The sequence below is a fragment of the Rhododendron vialii genome, chromosome 6a (genome assembly GCF_030253575.1).
Source record: "Rhododendron vialii isolate Sample 1 chromosome 6a, ASM3025357v1".
NCBI classification, from domain to species: domain Eukaryota; kingdom Viridiplantae; phylum Streptophyta; class Magnoliopsida; order Ericales; family Ericaceae; genus Rhododendron; species Rhododendron vialii.
In genome coordinates, this window is record NC_080562.1 from 26,544,904 (window position 1) to 26,566,429 (window position 21,526).

The following is a 21,526-nucleotide window of genomic DNA, read 5'->3' on the forward strand; positions in this document are numbered from 1 at the left end:
TTTTAGATTCTTCTCGTCAATACGAATTAATAATTTTAAAAAAACTAAAAATTATCGCAAAACTAAAAATTGTAAAAAAATGGAATAATGACAAAAAAATTTAAGACAACGAATTATATAAGCCAAATCATCCCTAAATCCTCAAGGTCCTATGTAGTCATGTTAGATGGTTGATGGTAGCTATACACTCAGAGATCTATCGATCCCCAAAACCAACACACAAATCCCACTAAAGCACAACAAAACCAAAATCCAACCAAAACGAGAAGCCGAAATAAACCGAAGGGCCGAAAAATTCCACAATAACCACAACTACCCACAAGGAAACTAAAACTCCGTCGAAAGAGACATATCATCTTTCCTATCGGAAAATTCTCCCTCTTTTAATTCCGCGTATTTCTTCAAAGCTTACTCTCTATCAGCGATTTCCTCCTCTTACCGTTCAACCAAAATTTCCTCCCTCTTTTGAACTTGACTCCGATCCCAACAAATCACAAGATTCCATGGCCTTACCACGCTTGACCGAATAAGCATCCTTTATCCCTCCTTCGAACTTGAGTCCCACAAGATTCCATGGCCTTACCACGCTTGACCGAATAAAGCATCCTTTATTCCTTTACGACCCCAAATTGATTGAAAAACTTCCTGAACGACAAAAGACCGACATCCTCCGGATCAAGATTATCCACAAAGAGATCGAGTGAACAATTCTGAACTCTCGCTTATATCCATATCCTCCTAACTTGGATTATCAGAACAATATTCGAACCTCTTAATTAAACATCCAACAACAACCACCAGTAGCACAAATCGATCAGCAAAGATAGCAATACATAAAAGTCCAAGAGCAACCCAGCCGCAGATCAGAACGGTAGCACACGAAGAAAAAAAACGGCCCAGCCTCCCAGGAGCAGGGAATTAAACAGAAAAAAAACCTTGAAGAGGGAAGCGAAACGCGGTGGAAACGAGCAATGGAGACCGAAACGGCCGAACCCAGAAGCGGTCACATGACGGCGGCGGCAGCGGCAAGAGCAAAACGGCCGGTGAAGCAGCGAAAGGGCAAAAAGCAGCAGCGGCAATACGGGAAGGATCCGGCAAACAGCAGCGGCAGAGACGAAACGAGATCAGTCAAGGGCAGTGGCGCTGGCGAGAGAGAGAGAGAGAGAGAGATCGGCCTAGGGAGTAGAAAACGGGCTGGGGAGTAGAAAAAGGGGTTGGAATAGGATAAAATGAACGGGGGGCTACATTTTGGAGGCGAGAAGCAGATCACATAAAGAGGGAAAAAGGAGAGGGGCGAAGGGGGACGGCCGGTGATGTGGGCAGACGACTAGGGATTAGGGGAGAAAACGCCTCATTTCAAAAAGAGACTGGATTGTCTCTACCGAAAATCCTGTACCTTTGCAGTGAAAGAATTTTTTAACCGTTAAATATAAGATATAAAAAAAATCACACAACCTAATGGCCAAACTCGTTCTGCACAAGGGTCAGACCCCTTTCAAAATTGCCTCAACCGCAGAGTATGTTTCACTTTTAGTTCCACTCCTAAAATGTTAGCATAGTTTCTGTTACCTAAAATGTAAAATATTTAAGACCTAAAGTTCTTAAAATTTTAGTAAAGACTGAAGCATTTCACTACAGGCAGAATTTTTTTATTATTTTTTGTCTTTTCTGAACAAAAATATTTAAATCATTTATGCTTGGATTGGAGTTTGAAATTTTTTTTAAAAAATAGTAGGGGTAATAAGTGAAGAGAGATAGAGAAAAAAATGTTAAAAGTACGAAGAATCTAGAGAAAATTTAGGAAGAATTTTTTGAAAAATTCTTTTTGAATTATACAGAAAACAAGGCATTAATAAAGTTAGGCAAGTTTTACTCGTACTATATATTTACCTTCAAAAGAGAGGACAAAAAGAAACTTTTAAATAACTGGATGTCAACATTGTTGGGATATTTTCTTCTTATTGTGATGTCACTCTCACTTGTTTTTCTTTAATCTTTGTAATTCTCCTTTCAAAGATTAATGAAATACTTTTTTACCTTAAAAAAAAAAAGTGGTTATCTATTTTAGAATAAACAAGTACTTCTAGCTCTCTAGACGATGTAGAGAATGAAGGGGAAGAGCATATATGTAGATATACTATATAATTTTTGATTACGTAAACGATAGCGATCACAATACATATAGCGATTACAAAATATAATCAATTGAAAAGTAGTACGAACTCTCAAAAAGAACAATTAAATTAGGACAGATGGAGCATAAGTTGTAACTCTATTTGGAATTTTGGATCACACGATATGCAGCAAGAATCACTATCTTGTAGTGGATGTGAACTTTTATAAATCAATTTTGGGAAACAAAATACATTTAAAATACCTAAATTAGCGTAATGGTTGAATATCGTCTGTAATGGCCGCGAACCTTTCCGTGAATCGAAAGACGGCCGATGCGTAACGCGAATTGATCGACCGATATACAGATGCGCAATTTTCTATCTCACCAGTATATCTGAAGACTGGAAAAATCAAAATGTGTGTCATATGTAAAAGTAGATATTTAAAACCTTGAGATCGATACATATATGTGCCCAAAGGGAAGTGTAACAATAGAAAGTCTGGAGATATAACGCCGGCCAAGCAGTGGGAGAGTTGAAGCCGGTGGGCAGGTTGGCTGTGGAGCAATTGAGCAAGTTGATTGCCTATCGATCAAAAAAAAATTGAGCAAGTTGAGCAAATATCGACTGGCATGCCTAGGGTTATCTTCGTTTCATTTTATTCATGTTTAATTCCATGTTCGGCGGGGACAAGAATAGGATTACGGGTGCTTTTGGACTTGCGAGAAGAGAAGAGAAAACTGGAGTAATAAAAAAATTCCCTCTTTTATTTGGTTAACTATACTGGAAGGAGATAAGAAACATGAAAAGTACTGACGACCAAATAGTATTCCCTCCGTTTGGATTTAATAGTCCTTCGTTCAATTTTAACAGGATAAAAAATGAGTTATATCTTTAAATTGATAATGAATATAATATCTAATATGGATCTTGTTTGATAGATCTCAATTAGTTCTATAAGATAATGTTTTCAAAATTACATTAAACATTATAAATTACAAAATATAATCGATTGAAAAATGACATGAGCTTCAAAAAAGAACTATTAAATCTGGACGGGGTGAGAAATTTTTTTTCTCTGAACTTTCTCTACATTTTCTTTCCTTTTCTACTTCTTTCTTCAACTTCCAAACGCACCCTACGCCCCAAGATTCAAGACTCTGTATCGAAGCAAAGGCTCCTCTAAAGTCTAAACCCATATTATTTGCATTTTCAGTCACTGTGTCATACATACATACATACATATGGGAGCGGTTCCGGGGACACTTATCTTATGAAACCCATTTTTGGAGTCACACAAGCAAATGATCGGAACCGTTCAATTTGTTTAAACATGTTTTTAAGAGTTCTTAAAAAAAAATCAACTATCTGAAGGGGTAAAGACTAAATGAATCGATTGAGCCCTTAGCGATATCCGAATGAGTTAATTTTTCACAAGAACTCTTTAAAATATGTTCTAAATAAATTGAACGGCTCCGATTATTAGCATGAAGCTCCAATAAGATAACTGTCAAAATAAGTGCCCCTGAACCACTCCATATAAATACTTTGTTGAGATTTTCACATGATCATGTAGCCCCATATATATGTATACTTTGTTGAGATTTTCGCATGATCATGTAGATCCACTTCAACATCAGTACAAAAGACTTTTGCCCATGTAACACATGGTAGGTCTAGCCAGCCAACCTTTGTGCATCCCCATGTCAAGACACTCTTTTATAAGACTTTACACACACAGCAGAAATGTACATTTTCAGGGCATGAACAGTGAAGGGTTGCTTTGAAGAGAGATAAGAGGGTAATTTTACATATCAATTCACCTAGGCAATTGTTGACTAGGGAGAGACATAATGGACCTTTTAAACACACACACACACAATATCCAAACTCTCGATGTAGGAGTCAGCCCAGCTGACACAGGCCCAAGAGCCTTGCCACTAAAGAGTGGCATCACGACAGAAGGCCCAAATGGCCTACACCAGAGGTCAAGCACCCAAACCACAACATGTGAGCAAGACTTGGTTGCTTTGAAGAATGGTAAGAGGGTAATTCAACATACTAATTCACCTAGACAATTGTTGACTAGGGAGATGCATAATGGATCCTTTAAACACACACTCACAAAACCCAAATTCCTAATATGGGTATTGTGTGAGGTTGTCCAAGAGACCTTTCAAGTAATTAGAATGCAAACACCATTTTCTCTCAAATGTAAAAGAATCCTACTTATTATGGAGTATCTGCCAAAGATAGAAACAAACTTCAACCGCAAACTACCCAAAGATTGAAAAAAAAAATTAATGAAAAAGTTTTTTTTTTTTTTTTGGCAATAGCAAAAAGATTTTATTAATCTTTATAAACGATTACAAAGATTAAACAAAACAAAGGTATACCGGCAAAAGCCACCCAAGATCACGGCAGGAAGTTTTGATCCACATACTTGAATGTTAGTTGCAACCAACGTTATAATCTGAGGGTGAAAGAAGAAATTTGACAGGCCAGGGTGACATCATTGAATTTGAGATATCAGAAGGAACACTAAAAAAAATACCTGAAAAGTACCTATACCCCACAAAGAAATTACTCCTAAAAAATAACGTGCCAACTGCCAAATATGACCATCTGAATTGTAATAATTGACACCGAAATATACCTCATCCTTGTTATCAAATGCTGCAACATGCAAATCAAATTAAGGTTTAGTAGAGTTGTTGAAAAGATCGAGATAATTGTCTGAGCAAGTACAATTTTTAGGTTGATTGCGGACTAAATTAGAGCTCGTTCTAGATCACTGGCCTTCTTAAAAAATAAGTACTAATTTCATATTTTTAAACTCAAAAATAATATAAATGAAAAAAAAAATCGTTTAGTAGAGTTGTTGAAAAGATCGAGATAATTGTCTGAGCAAGTACAATTTTTAGGTTGATTGCGGACTAAATTAGAGCTTGTTCTAGAACACTGGCCTTCTTAAAAAATAAGTACTAATTTCATATTTTCAAACTCAAAAATAATATAAATGGAAAAAAAATCGATTTTTTTGTCCTGTTCAACAGATCTCAATGAGATCTATCAAACAATATCCATAGCTAGAAAAATTATTTGCATGAACACATTATTTTTTAGCTTAAAATTGCCTTCTTAAAAAATAAATTTTTTTTGGATAAGGTAAAATTTTATTAGAAACCCACATTACACAAAATAGGGGCATATCCCTAACCAACAAAACAACCAAGACCTAAGGGTATACGCACCAAACTCTTTATATTTTGGACCAATTTACATCTTAAAAAAGTCACTTTATTACTTTAGCTACCCACTTTTAAAATAACTATTGCACCAGGCTTTTTACTCTCACTCTCCTCTCAATAAATAATCAAACTCACCTCAATTAAATACTCTCCCTTGCCTCGGAGAGAGAAACAAAAGCAGGAAAAGTATAAAAATCAAGGGGAGAGAGAGAGATGGAGTACAAAGAGAGAGAGATTGGGAAATAATATAAAAATGAGAAGCAAGTGAACAGTTGCTCGGCTTCCAAATGAGCAACTCTAGCAATGTTAAGAGTTTTTTCAAAGTAGAGAGGAAAGAAGAGAGACTGATGCAAGGGGTTTTGGGTGTTTTTTTTCTTTTTGGCTCTTTAATTTAGTTTGAAGAGGAGAGTAAAGAGAGAGATGTGGATGCTCTAAGGGACATTCCCCAAAAAATATATATAGAAATTAAGAGTTGACAAAAACCCTGCCTGAAATGTTCCAAGTCAAGCAAAGTAGCCTATTCATATCAGACTTCCCAATGTTCCTCCAAAAGCTCACATAGCCACGTATATCAAAAGCAACTACACTAATAATCTGATCTGGAGTAGAACTCACGCCTTGAAAAATGTGCCTATTCCTCTCCCGCCACAAGTGGTAAACAACTGCAGCACAAGGCAGCTTCAACAAAAGAGTTTGGAGGCTAGCATCACCCCTATAAACATTGATCCACTGGATCTCATTAAGCAAAGGCAAGCAAGGCCAGTGGATGCTATTTTTCACCAAGAAATATTACCACACAAAAGTGGAGAACGGGCAACCAAAGAACAAGTGCTCATGTGACTCATCAAAGTTGGTACAAAGCACACAAGTAGCACAATCAATAACTCCCCATCTATGCAATCGATCCCTAGTGGCCAACCTCCTCAAAATACACAACCATTGGACTATAGCCCATCGCGGAACATGATATTTAAACCAAACAACCTTATGCCAGTCAACTTCAGGAGTACTAAAGCAAAAAACATTCCAAGCTGTCTTGATTGAAAAAATCTCAGAGGAAGATAAAAGCCAACGAATGGAATCTTCACACAACACATTAGGCAAAAAAGAGTTCAGGGTAGCCCTCTCAATTGCCCTGACAATGGCAAATCTACCATACAGCCATCTCCAGTGATTCTCAACAATAATAGAGGAAACCTTAGTAGTGGAGGCTATACGTAAAGTATCATCTAATCGATCGCCAAAACGTTGGAATAAAGGGCCAATCGGATGCCAATTGTCCCACCAAAGAAAAGTGCTAGACCTGGCCCACAAGACATTTAATCCAAGGCTGAACCATGTACCGAAGCTTAAAAATTTTCTTGATTGTCCATGAAGAAGAGGCTGGAGCCTTCATATTCCACAGACATTTAGTTTTAATTACAAATGTACGAACCCATTTGATCCAAAGAGTATCCGCTTTATTTGCTAGGGCCCATATATATCTTGACATAGCAACAGCATTCCAGTCCTTTAATCTTAGAAATCCAGATCTCCTTCATATTTAGGAAGACAAACTGAATCCTAGCTGACCTTACCCCAGAAGACTTCAAATCAGGCCCTGTCCAAAAGAAAGATCTAAGGATTCTCTCTATTTCTTTCAGCACTTTTTTAGGCAGAACAAAGATAGAGCTCCAATGTTGTTTGTATATTTCTCTCTAGAAAAAAAAGACGCTCTCTCTCTCTCTATAAACTTTCAACAGATAGGTTTTCTCGGGGGGGAGGCCCTGCCTCCGCCGCCTCTCCCCCTCCCTCTTTCCCCCCTCCTTCTCCTCCCCTCCCTCTACCTTCTCCTTCGGTTCTCTCCCTTCTATCCCACTATTCCGATTTTTGGCTTCGTCTCACCCTCAGTCAGGATAGAATGTTGCGTGGCTTAGCCCCCATGTTTCCTCTGATCTGGTTCGGCGAGGAAGCTCTGGTGATAGGCGGCTGTTGGTGGCGATTTTCGGGGATTTTGGGTATGAATAATGGGGCTGGAGTGTTTTGGGGTTTTTTGGTTTTCTGTCTGTTTTTAATTTGCTTTCTACCGGTTGACTTGGGTTTCCCCCAAATCAGTCCGGTTTGGTACCAGTTTGGCTTCCCCAAATCTGGTGTGGAAGATGAGGTGGGCAAATAATCCGGCGCCTTTTGAGGATCGTCCGAAGTTGGGGTTGTTTGTGGTTGTTGGTAGGTTGAGGTTCATCCGGCTGACTTCTGCTCCGGTGAACAGCTCTTGCCGTCCAGATTTCATATACGCTTCTCGGGTTTGAGTTGGGGTCCGGTCCGTTTGGGATTCTCTACTCTCTAGGCCTTGATTGGTTCTCATCTGGCGATTTCGCCGGTCTTGCTTCTGCAGGGGGTGCCTGTGTCGAAGTCTGGATAGTTTTGACTCATTCTTGTATTTTTTGATGAAATCTGTATTGTCTTCAGGCTTTGTTATAAAATGAATTGAATGTGTTCAAAAAAAGATAGAGCTCCAATAACATTGGATACTAAATAGAACCGAGGAAACAAGTTTAGCTCTGCCACCATATGAAAAGAGTTTATTGGACAAAGAAAGAACTCTGTCCATAATTTTGGAAACTAATATCTAACAATTAGAAGCAAGAAGTCTGAAAGTAATAAGAGGAACTCCAAGATACTTGACCGGTAAGGTACCCTCGGAGATACAGAGAATGTCCTGCAAATGAGTCTAAAAAAATAAGTTCTTAAAACCTTTTCTATTTCCGTTAAAGATTGTCGACATTATTTAGCTTTTCGTTACCTTTTTCAGCTTTTGAGCCTAATTTTTAATCACATTATTTGTCTCGGCAGATAATATCAAGAAAATATAATTATACAAACCAAAGTTGAAAACAATTAATGTAAGATCACACTAACTTCTCTCTTTTTTTGTCTTTTTCGAATTTTTTTTGTCTTTAACGAATTTTTTTCAACTTTGATCTAGTTTTTATGTATTTTATTGGAATTGATTTTCACACTCCTTTTCTTTTATATCCACTCTTTATTTTGTCTTTTAGCCAAAAAAAAAAAACACATACACTTTAATTTCAACACTAAAAAACAAAAAGAAAAACAGAAAAGAAGAACTATGGGTATAAAAAAAAAAAAAGAGGGCAAAAATCACTCTCCTTTTTTTATTCCTCTGGTCAAAATGAACGATTAATCCAAAAAGTTGATCAATCTAATCTAGAAAATATTAGCATAAATCAATTAAAAAAAAACTCTCTCAAAAAGAACAAAGATTTAGGCCATTAGTTCAACTTACAGTACAAGACAATTTCTTGGGCACAACTCGTGAGAATTTTCTACTGAATTTCATAATCTCCACTAGAATGATCTTCCTTTAACTAAATTGAATACAATATTAAGACACTTTTTTTTTTGAACAGAAAATATTAAGAGACGCATATTCCGCAAATAAAATAGAAAAATAATTTGCACACTTCCTTTTTTTATAACTGCACTCTTTTTTTTGTATTTTAATGGAAAAAATAAACACAAAAATTTCAGTGAAAAGCAAATAAAATAGAGTGCCTTTAAAATAAAATAAAAAAGGAGGGTGAAAATCTTTTTCCTCCAAATGTTGCAACATGTGGTACGGAATTCGAGGTAATGCACTGTGAGAGTCTGTACAGGTTGAGCGAGTGCGGGGAATGAATAAGTCGGGCGCGCGTGCGCAGGACTTCCCTCCCGTCTTCAAAGTATGTGTAGACATTATGGGGTGTTGTTGGGTTCATTGGGGTTAGAAAGTGAAAACTGATTTTTAAGAGGACCCCACCCCCAACACCATCCCCATCCATCATGATACAAATTAAAAGTAGACATACATCCATCCATCCATCCATGAAAAGTGTATAAACATAGATAAACACGCCCAGATCCAGATGGTCCACATGTGTATCAGTCGTACATTTATGTGGCATCACCATTGAGCATTATGTGTGCCACATGGGGCCTACGTACACGCATGTCATGATGATGATGGACAACAACGGGGAGCGGGACGCCGGACCCTACCCAACGCACTTGTCCTCTCCTTTGATAACGACTTCGAATACGGACCTCTTATAATAATAATACACCCTTCGTTTCATAATATTTGTCCGGTCTGCAAAACGAGGACTATAAAATAATGTATTTCTTTCAAAAAAAAATTTTAATTTTTTTCATAAGTTAAAAGAACTCGTCAAGATCTAGTAAATTGTTGAATTTTTTTTCAACTTTTCTTACAAAAATTATATTATTTTTACGTCTCTATTTTGCGGACCGGACAAATATTATAAGACGGATGGAGTAATAATGAGAGAGAGAGAGTGAGAAAGGAGAATCTTCTGTCTCATTTTTATTGTTCATTTTTAAATTGTGTGTCATTTTTAAATTATTTATATCTTTTAATTTATAATATTTTTTATAACTTTAAAAATTTTGTATTATAAACTAACCGAGATCAATCAAACAAGATTCATATTGCATATTTTTCAAGATCAATACTAATAGATGTAAGCAAAAGATATAAAAGAGACAAACAAAATAATGGATAATGAAAATGGGAATGAGGGAGGAATTCTCAGGTAGATGATGAATATTGGAACATAGTAACCGGTGATTAACTTATACACACTTTTTGGGTTTTGTCATTTTTGAATTTTTTTTTGGATATTTTTCAAAATGTTTTTGGATATTTTTCAAAATGCTAGTGTAAAAGTCATTTTTTATTTTTCCAATTCCTCTCGTTCTTACTCATTCATATCACATAAAAGTTTGGCGTAAAATTAACAAATGCAAAAAAAAATTGAATAAAGACAAAACCCAAAAATTATTTTGCATAAGTTAATCACTAGTGTAAACACTCTAGTAAACGAGTTCTTGTAAATTCACAAGTCTGAAAATTATTTTGATATGTTTTATTTTTCGTAACTTTTTGTTTACTTTTTTGTCGTAATTTTTAGGGTTAATCATTCGTCTCGACAAGATGAATAAGAAAAGTATAAAATTATGGACCGTTATTAAAAAAATTCAATCAAGACAGCACTTTAGACAAATAAAACAGCTGCTTGATAGTACTTTTTTCAATCCTAAGTGAATTTTTTTTTTACATTTCATCATAATTTTGTACTTTTTAAAACTTCTCTTGTCGAGCTGATAATTAATCTAGTAAAAAATATATCGCAAATTTAACAAAAATTCAGTAAAAACGAAAAAACACACAAAGCCAAGGGAAAAAATCTCAAAATCCAAACAAGTCTCACTATGGGTACCGACGGCAAAAGTACCGACAATGCTCGTGAAAATGGATGAATAAAAAATGTTTGAGGGGTTCCAACGGCAAGAGTACCGACAATTTTTCAATTTTTTTTGGAAATCAAATACGACGGAAAAAAAAAACATTATCTTCTTTGTCAAACTTTTTAATTTTTGACATAAGTTTAAAATTTTAAATTATGTTAGCGAAGATGAATGATCAATAAACTTGGCTTAAGTCTAACAAAAATTCATAAGAAAGATCAAAAGACTGATTTTTTTTTTCCCCAAAAAGGTTTCTCTTGCTTCGTCAAGTGTGTCTTTACTTATTGGTAGGGCTGCAAACGAGCCGAGTCGAGCCGAGCTTTACAGTGTTCAAACTTGTTTATTAAATTTTTAACGAACTCGAGCTCGAGCTCAGTGAAAACTTAACGAGTCGAGCTCGAGCCGAGCAGACCTTGGCTTGACTCGAGCTTGAGCTTGTTCACGAGCCTCAACGGACCAACGAAAAATGTATATATATCCTCGCATAGGCCTAATATAACCAAAAATATTTTTGATTGTGAAGATATATATTTTTCATTTTCCTATGGAGCGGAAGTGTACTAGTGTGCGTGTATTCTCCCCTCCCTTGGTTGACTGGAAAGTGAAAACGGAAAAAATAAATTATGAAATAACAATAAAAATTTTAAACTTAAGTATATATACCCCGGCTCGCGAGCCGACTTGAGCTAAGCTTATCCTTGCTCGAGCTCGGCTCGTTTACAAAACGAGATGAAAAAATTGGCTCGAGCTCGTTCGTTTAATTTTCGAGCCGAGCTTGAACGAGCCACTAACGAGCCGAGCTGCAACCCGCTCGCGAGCCGCTCGGTTCGTTTGCAGCCCTACTTATTGGTTGTTGATAATTTAAATTAGCACTTTTCGAGTAAATAAATGAGGAATATTTTTTATGCCCTTTTATCTATTTGCACTTTTTCCTTGCCTTTTATTCACGTACATAAAAAATCAAATTGTTACGTGAAATATGATTTAAGAAATAGAACAAGAAAAAAAAGTGCAAAATGATAAAACAAACAGAGTGCAAATTTTTTCCTTAACAAATAGTAAAATTGAATGATCCAAACAAGGCCTTAAATAAATAGTTTCCCTCTTCTAAGAGAGTTACTCTATGCCTCTCAAGTACCTCCAAGTGATGCTTTAAGGTCTCATTACCGAAAGAGAAATAAGTACTTATTTTTTAATAAGGCAATTTCAAGCTTAAAAATTATATGATTACGCAAATAATTTTTCTATCAATATGGATCTTATTTGATAGATCTCATTGAGATCTTTTTATGGTGCAAAAAAATTGAAAAATTATTTTTCATTTATATTATTTTTGAGTTTGAAAATGTGAAAAAAAATACTTATTTTTTAAGAAGGTGTTCTGAAACGGAGCCTAAGTCCATGGGCAAATCTACAGTAGCGGCTCGTTGCAAGGCAGAAATTTTTTTGTGTGAATTAGAAAAAAATGTGGATAAGAGGTGTATATGTCATTAGAGGAGATTATTTAAGGAGGGAGTTTTAACATTAACAGGCCATTCACTAATGCAATTTCCTAGTCCTAGAACATATTGAATTCATGAAAAGCAAATACGAAGAAGATCAAGCATCTTTGTAAATATTGCCTCCACTGCCTGATATTTCTAACTGCCCTTTTTATTTAAGGGTGTGTTTCACTAACTAAAATAAGTATTTATTTTAAATAAAAGGTGATGTATTGTGATATAGTAATAATCTGTCTCGGAAAGCATAAAATGGAGTACTTACTCCATCCATTCCAATTTAATAGTCTTTTTTAGGAGTTCGTGCCACTTTTCAATTGATTATATCTTGTAATTTATAATATTTTATGTGATTTTGAAAATATTATATTATAAAACTAATTGAGATCTATCAAATAAGATCTATATTAGATATAAAATTATTACCAATTTAAAGAAATTACTAGTTTTTTGTCTTGTTAGAATAAAACGAAGGATTATTAAATTGAGACGAATGTAGTAAAAAATAAGAACCTCAGTGAAACGGGGACCGATAAACCCTGTAGTGTATACCACAGCTGATGGTGAGCATTTTCAATGGTCCAGATTCAAATATAAAACTTTTCCGACGAAAAGTTTAACTTTTCAGCGAAAAAGTTTTATTTGAATCCGGATCGTTGAAAACACTCACTCACTACTGTGATTTGCCCTACAGGACTGATCCGCCCAGCAGGATCCCTGGGTCGGCGGAGCGGGACCTAGCGGAATGCATGGTGGGAAAGAGGGGGCCCAGCGGAACGGGGCCCGCGCTAAAAATAATTTTCCTCTCCTACTCTCTTTTTTTCTAGGAAGCACTTTCTACGGGGAATCTGGAAGCTGAGGTTTTGGACAATTTTCCCGCCTTTTTCTAATCCGTTTTTTTTGTTAGGTTTAAGGCTGTTTCCCCTTTTACCTTTGCTTTTTTATCCTCTCTCTCTTATCCTTTCTGACACCATCCCCGAAGGATTAATGGGAGATCGGACGCTCGGCTTGTAGCGCGTTCAAAGCACGCGTCGCAAAGGCCTAACGCAAGATTTTTTATCAGGACTATTTATTTTGGCACTTCTTTTTTTGTTAACGGTATGTCCCTGCAAGTGTCTTTGCAAGTGTATTTTTGAAGAGTGCTATTAACAAAAGAGGAGTGCCAAAATCATTTCCCCATGGGTTTTCCAAGATGAGCTCTTTAATCATACTTTGCCCATACTTGTTCAAGTTTAAGTCTTTACTACAATTCCATCCAAGTCTTCCAATAAATCTAAGACATACTAGTATTCCTCCTTCTCAAATTGATAGCCCACTACGAAAATATATGATTTTTAGTAAAAAAAAATTTTAAGTACTTTCGTATACAATTTAATTACTTTGCGCAGTATCTTATCTAGCATTAATGTTATATGTAGAACTCATTTTAGGTGTTTGGCTTGTTCATTGTAGAACTCATTTTAGAAAAATGACTACTAAGATATTGAGGGGGTGTTTGGTTCCCTCCTTCACATTCTCATTTTTTCATTTTTGGGTGCTTAGATGGTTCATTCTAGAATACATTCAGAGAGTATTTCTACTAACAAAAATCACAAAAAACTTAAAGCTTTTTTCTATTTCGTTTTCACTAACAAAAACTTTCAGCATTTTCACATTTCGTTTCCACTAACAAAAAATTTGTCAACAAAAAATGTTTTTGCTACAGTAACTCTACTCACAAACCATCAACTTATTTACTACCGGAAACAACTTGACATTTCTCAACAACTTATTCACTACCGGAAACACCTAATAACTTCTCAACCACAAATAAAAATTTATAATTTTTTCACTACCGGAAACACCCCCTTAATAAAAACTAATTCATTGTTTCTGCAATTCTAGGCCAGAAGTGAGAAGTAGCTCAAAAGGTCCTTTTTGCATTATTGGGTTTTCTCATTTTAGGTACAATTACCAAAATACCCACTCAAAGCTAGTAATTACTCTTATCATTTCCACACAGAGAGATCAGCATAGATCGGAGAGACTGAGAGAAAGGGAGATGGAAAAATATGTACGGAGTCTCCCGGCATAGGAGTCGCCGATGGTGGCAATGGTGATGGGTGATCAGAGCGACGAGCGTCGACGTAGGAGTCACCCGTTGTGGCGACAATGGTGGTTGATCAGAGCGATGAGCTCGGAGAGGGAGATAGGGAGGGAGAGGGATGAGCGAGAGGAAGTCGCGCTAGGGGCGAAGGAAGGTGGGTTTGGGCTGGAGTTCGGTGGGTTGGGATGAGAGTGAGAGGAAGTCACGAGGAACTATACAAGTAAATATTAATTAAATACATCTTTTAATACATAAAACAACCAAGGCTAATATGGTAAAAATCAACTCATAATTCATCTACCAAACACTACTATCAAAATACATTCTGACATATCTCTCAAGCACTAATATCATACTCAAAACACATTCTGATCATAATTCAAAAATGCAAAAAGGCAAAAAATTGAAAATGAAAAGCAAAAAAGTGTGCTCCCACTAGGGATGGCAATGGGGAGGGTTGGGGGTGGCTACTACTATCCCTGTCTCCAATCCCCGAACTCAAATCCCTCCCCATCCCCCCTCAATCCCCACCGGGGATTTATTTTTACCCTTCATCCCCGCCCCAAACGGGGAACGGGGATCCTCTTGGGGAATTGGGGATCCAAAGATCCCAAAACTTTTTAAAAAAAAAGTCACTTGCCATAAAATACGAACCAAGAAACTAAATTAAAAAAAAAAAAAAACAATCTACGCTGCCATTACAAATCAAATGCCAAGGAAAATAGCCACAGTTGCTGCCATAGTGTCATTACAAACCAAATCAAAATGAAAACAGTCACATCTGCTGCCGTAGTGCCATTATAAACCAAATTTAAATTAAAACAGTCACATAGTTGATGCCATAGTGCATTACAAACCAAATTGAAATATAAACAGTTTCAAACAAACAAATAAAAACAGTTTCAAACAAACAAGACGAGTATGCTAGTGGGGCTGGGGCAGGGATCGGGAACCCTAAGTCCCTAACTTATGTGTGTGTGTGTGTGTATATATATATATAATTATGTATTATATATAGTAGGCTAGTGGGGTGGGGATCGGGCGGGTACTACCTCATATCCACCCCCTACCCGTTCCCCATTTTTTTAAAAAAATTATCCCCATACCCTACCCAATCCCCAAATAATCCCCGAATCCCCTACCCATTTGGGGCGGGGAACGGGGCGGGTTGGGTCGGGGCGGCCGGAATTGCCATCCCTACCAAACACCCATTGAGTTTAGAGAAAAGAAGTAAGAAGTAGGGGGAGGATGCTTGCTCGACCAAAGTGTGTCATAGAAGAGGTTGCCCCAAGCGTAGGGCTAGGTCGATTGCAGCATAATATCCAAAAGTCCGGAGTCGAATCCACAGGGAGTCAATGGAGCTAGGCCGGAGGTTTTATTTACGAATGATTTTTAGCGTTAGGACCGCTAACCTTTAGTTCGGCTTTGAGACGGCCAACTTTTGAGTGATGAAAATTCTCTCTACCTCCTAACCTTAATTGAAAATGAAGATTGACTAGAAATTAAAAGCGGTAAGGTCTAAGGGTTTATTCCGCCCATAACTTAGGTCGTTCAATGCTTCTCTTTGATAACTCAAGTGAGAGTCGTTGTCATTTGATCTCACTCGGAAGATTTAACCATGAAAATCAAGTTTAACTCATACAACGGGGTTTGAAAATGGAAAGGAACTCATTTAGGCTTTTTATCAAACACATAGAGTGCCATGGTTCTATGCATTGGGTGTGCCAAGGAGACTTGTCTACACACAATTAAAGAAGTTAACAACCCTAAGTTTAGACCAAATATTAGAGTTCAACAAGTTCTTTGAGCCATTTTGGCAAACATCTAGAGTGACATAGCTCTAAGCATTATATATGGCAAGAGGTCAAGTCCTTGTCTACACATAATCAAAGAGGTTAACAACCCTAGGTTTTGTTACATAAAAATGAACTTAATCCATTCACAAATCACATTAAACACAAGAAATGAGAGAAAGCATTAAACTACCTAAATCATGGGGTAGAAATCACCTCATCACTGAGCCTTAAACACTACTCACCCATAGTGGGTGTAAACACAAGGCAAAACGAAGAGAGATATGAAAACATGGGCAAAAACGAAAATAAAAGTTAGATTAATACAAAGAACAAGAGTACTTACAACATTAATGAAGGAAATCTATCCCAAAACCTTAGCAATCCCCCTTCTTTGGAAAGAGAAGGAGAGCTAGAGAAGAGAAGAGGAGAGGGAGGTAGAGAGAGAAAGGAAAAATGAAGAATGCCCTAAAATCGGGCTAAGGGTGGTATATATACCCCTTTACAAAATAATTACAAAACTGCCGTTAAAATGTTCGCACAGGACCAAGGGATCAATCCCTAAACATTGGGGGATCGATCAATGTGCTTTCTGGATGCTGCAAGAGCTGATCGGGGGGGGGGATCAATCCCTGTGCTAGCTGGATTCTATAGACACTTTTTCAACTTCGAGGGCTCGCTCCGGACACTTCCGAACTTGGATTTAGATGTTCTTCAAACTGTTGAAAAGCTTGTTGAGTCTACTTTCTAACCCAAATAGTTTGGATCAAAAGTATTTTGTACATCAAAAGATATGACGATTCTACCCTCAGTTGGTCAGAAAATGAATTGCTTTGGGTACCATCCTCGCATCTCCCTCACTTCCTTTGACTCTTGGGCATCCCGAGTATGCTTCAAAGCTTCTTTTCATGACTTTTGGAACTCGGTCACGAAGCGCCACATGATCTTAGGTACTTGGACACACTCAGGGCTATCCATGACCTTCAAATGCGCCTTATTCACACGATTAACCTAAAGATGGCAAAAACACATTTTTCGTGCAATATCATTCAAATCAAGCAAGTTGTACACTTGTGTGTGACAAAAATGTGAGAGATAAGCCCTATTATTTACAATATTGAGAGCTTATCAGAGGAGCTTTTTGAATTCTTATTTTTCACTTTTTCATTTTGGTTAATAAAAAGACCTACAGAATATATTTCGCACATATCTCTCAAATACTAATTATGTTGTAGAATATATTTTCCAAACACTTTACCATATTCAAAACATATTATAATTATAATTCAAAAAGTTAATAACCAAAATGCAAAAAATCAAAAGGTAGGGTAACCAAACACGTACCCTGTACTAAAGCACCAACAAAAAGTCAAAGAACTCAACTATGACATTCTTTGAAATCTAAACCATGGTGCGGTCTTGTTCGTTTTCAAATTTTATTTTATTTTAATTTTATTTTTCAATCATTATCATATATTTTTCTTTAATTATTATCTTATTTTTTTAATTATTAATTTCATTTTTCTCTTTATTTCTCTCCAATATTATCTTATTTCTCTCTTCACTCATTATCAAAACTAAATTACCCAAAATTACAAAACCAACAAGGCCTCTACTGTATTACCCCTGGAAAATGACTTTTAGTGGCTTGTCCTTTTTAGGGTCTCTTGTCCAAATCCCCTTGTAATCAATTCTTTGGGCCGGCTACCTTTGTGTCTGAAATAATTGTGGAAGTAGAAGAGACTGTAAAGAGTATTCGCGCATGTTAGTTTAAAACACCCATAAAATAAATAAGTTTACCCATGGAGCCATGTATTAAATCATGGTACTGTTTGTAATTGTAAATCATCCAAACAATTATAACAAGTTAAAAATCCGAAGGGACCAGCCAAGTGGTGATCTTGGCTTGGGACTTTGGAGTGGGGTTTGCTCTTTTCTAAGGTCTCGGGATCGATTCTCCTTACCAGCAATTTTTGGGATTACCTTACCCTTATGCGTAAGCATGTGAAACAGTTACAGAAGGGGTTGTAGGGATTTTCCGAGATACGTACAAGCTAACATAGGACACCCTGTATTATAAATAAAAAATTATTAAAACAGTGATGCAAAAAACAAAGAACGCATTATCAGGTTTTTGCCACTTATAGTACGTGTTACCCAATGATCACTCGTTAGCATAATAGCGAGGGACAAACTAAATTTTTTATTTTCCCAGCAAAAAAGAATTTTATTAATTTTTAAAAATAAATTAAAAAGATTAAAGAGATCCTATGTATGGGACATCATCACGGAGTATGAGCACCCCACAAAGGAGACGCCCCTCACACCAAAAATCATATGCCGCTAAGACCCAAAAGAGAAAAAGAAAAAACAGCAATCCAAAATTGCCAAAAAGCTGACCATGACGTAAACCCCAAAGTGAAACATCTCTCCCATAACCCAACCATGACATAAAAAGATACATAAAAAGATACACCACTCTCCCATCGTAGCTGAGGGTCCATCGTCGTGTTATGAAGTCTGAATATTGGTCCTTTCATCATCTTCGACTTTCACTATCATGATGGACGAAGTTATTTTAAGAAAATAATTGTATGTGTGCTTCGCTCTGTGACAAATAACACAACATCTTTGTAATCTTTTTCAAAGATTAATAAAAAAAATTGTCAATAAAAAAAAAAGATGGGGTCAAATATTAATTAGACATAAACTTGATCTTCTCTTATTTGCTAGACAAATTTTGAATATGTACAGAAAAAATTAATAGTGATTGACTGCCCCTAAGAAAGTGACATAGTAAATTTTATTTTTTTAAAACAGCAGTAATGTTTATTGGCAAACTTGATAAGGGTACATCAAGTTTGCACAATCTTTATTAAGAAAGTGATATTGTGCAAAACGAAATTTGGTATTCATGAATTATACATAGAAGTTTGCAAATTTGTACACTTAATTTTAAAACATGTATTGAAATTATAATTGCTTTAGCATTTAATGAGTACTGCCACACTTATTAACTGATGATTAGTACTAAAATTCTAGTGTTAAAAAGAGAAAATATTTATTTTTTAATGGGTTTCCTTCGTACTTGGGGTAGTATCTTAAATATTGTGGGATTAAATTTACAAAAGTCAGTAATAAGAATTTAACCACACCATTAATTAATTAATTAATTAATGGATGAATATGGAAGTCAATGGGTCAAGTGACTTCAATGTTTGAGATTAGAATATATTAAGTAGAGGAGTTTAAGATGTATATGGATGGTATTCAAAATCTAAGGATTTAGTTTTGGGTTAGGTGGAGTAACGTCCAACTTTTTATTGGAGGGTTGTATTTTTGTTTTGTCATGTATTTGTTCCCTCGATGTACCATTTTCGAGTTTATAAAAGTTTCGTTTGTCAAGAAAAAAAAAAGGGTCAAGTGACTTGCCTTGGCTTGGCTACATTAACTTTATGAAAGTCTACTTCGTACGTATGAACCGCAACAATTAAGAAATCAAGTCCAACAAATACCAAAGTAACTCAACAAATGTCACTATTAAAATCAACAAACGAAGAACCCAGAAAAACACACACAGAGAGAGAGAGAGAGAGAGAGTAACTTAGTATACTCTTTAATGAAAATTTACCGTCTAAACTCTGTAATGAAGTGTATCAAAATGATCAACTGAATTAAATTTCCTATATTTGGTGAGTGGAGATCAGAGAGAGTTGAGGGGAAAAGATTTGAAGTTTTTCACCTCAAATTGAAGTGAAACTTCCGTACGTACTCCAGTTCCTCGTACCCAATAATGAAGGTGTGTCAGCAAAGTTATAATGGGGGATTGGAAACAGGTTTCTTGCTATTTCAGTCAAATTATCGTCACCTGTCAAACCAAGGCCGGTTTTGAGCTAAGCCAGACGAGATTGCCGACTTAAGCCTTGAGCTCTGGTTCAAAATTAGGTCCTAAGATAGAAATAACAAGGTGTGTAAAATATATTCAATATAGCTCTTATATAACAAATGACCTAGCTTGCCCAATAGAAAAGTTTAGTTTTTCTATCTAATAGGTACATGGCTTAAGTCCCAGGGGTCTCTCTTTTTCTTACTTATGAGAATATTTTTCTCTCTCATAATTTTGTCTTAGGCTCCAAGAATCTTAAAGTTAGCCCTGCGTCAAACTGATTTTTCAAAAAAAGCCAAAGACTTTTTGGAATTTATCTTGGATATTTTTCCAACAATTGGGTAAAAATCATACTTTTTTAGTTTTATGATTTCTTCAATAGAGACGAACTAAAAATTTACAAAAAGTTGGCACAAAATTAAAAAAATGCGAAAAATATTTGAATAAAGACAAAATAAAAGGCCAAGTTAGTTTTTTTTTTTATTTAGAAACTAAAGTTTCTTGTGAATTGTGTGATGGATTCTTTCTTTTGGATGATGTTAACTAAGCGAAACCAGCCAAATACACCCCAAAGATCAATACTTTCTCATATAAAACTCTTTATTTTTCAAATAACTTCTCCATGCATGTAACATTATCGTACGCTAATGGAAATACTACGATACACACTTATATTTTGTTGATGTTGAAACACACTTCTATTTGAGTTTGTATGGTGTGCACCCTTTTGAGTCGCTTTAGATTTATAAAATATTTATTAAAAATCCATGACATTTGTATGAGCATTCATAACAATGGCTTAGAATCCGTTAAAATCAAGAAAAACAAAAGAACATGCAATACCAAACCAAATCGAGCCTTACGTCCCAATCACTTAGGATCAGCTACATAAATCCTTTTTGATAAAAGAACATGCAATGTTATGAAATAAATAAATTTATGTCCAAATACTGCATATGATTACAAGATCAAAGACATTTTTGCAAATATTGTGATTTTTTATACAATTCAAAAGATACATACCATACACACCTTTAGTAGGGATGTGTGTTGTAATTATCCATTTTCCTATGCTAACAGTGTTAATTTTGATCTTAGTAAACATTTTGGCAGTGCCAAACTGCATGTTCTAACATTGTCTTAATTTAATTATTTCCTTTTTTTAATGTATCCTATATACATATAATCCATTAAATTACTTCTCTCACTCTTTTTTTTTTTGCATTTTATTCTCTCTGTGAAAGATAGTGTGATCTTTTTGGTAGCGTGTACTTGGACGCACTTATAAGGGCCGGCCAACCACTTTGATGTGGTCCAATTGTGTGCATGCATGCCAAATGATAATACACATTAAGCAGACAAACGTCTTGGCACACGCCATGCGTGTGCAAGTAACGAGAGAAAAACAGAAAAAACAATCAGTCGCTATTGAACAATAAGGTTGGCAAACAATTGGAAGAGAATGCAACACAATTTTTTTTTTTTTTTGGTAAAGAAGGATTTTAAAATGCAACACATTTTGTGATGTACGAAAACATGAAGAACTAAAATAAAACGAAGATGAGTCTTCGATCCTAAACATACCATTAA

General features: G+C 35.8%; 1 protein-coding gene across 1 annotated transcript in view; it reads right to left on the reverse strand.

Annotated features, from left to right (window-relative positions):
* Nucleotides 1-21,526, reverse strand: part of LOC131329932 (uncharacterized) — a 76,886-nt gene that overhangs the window by 25,250 nt on the left and 30,110 nt on the right. The gene's annotated exons all lie outside the window — the stretch shown is intronic.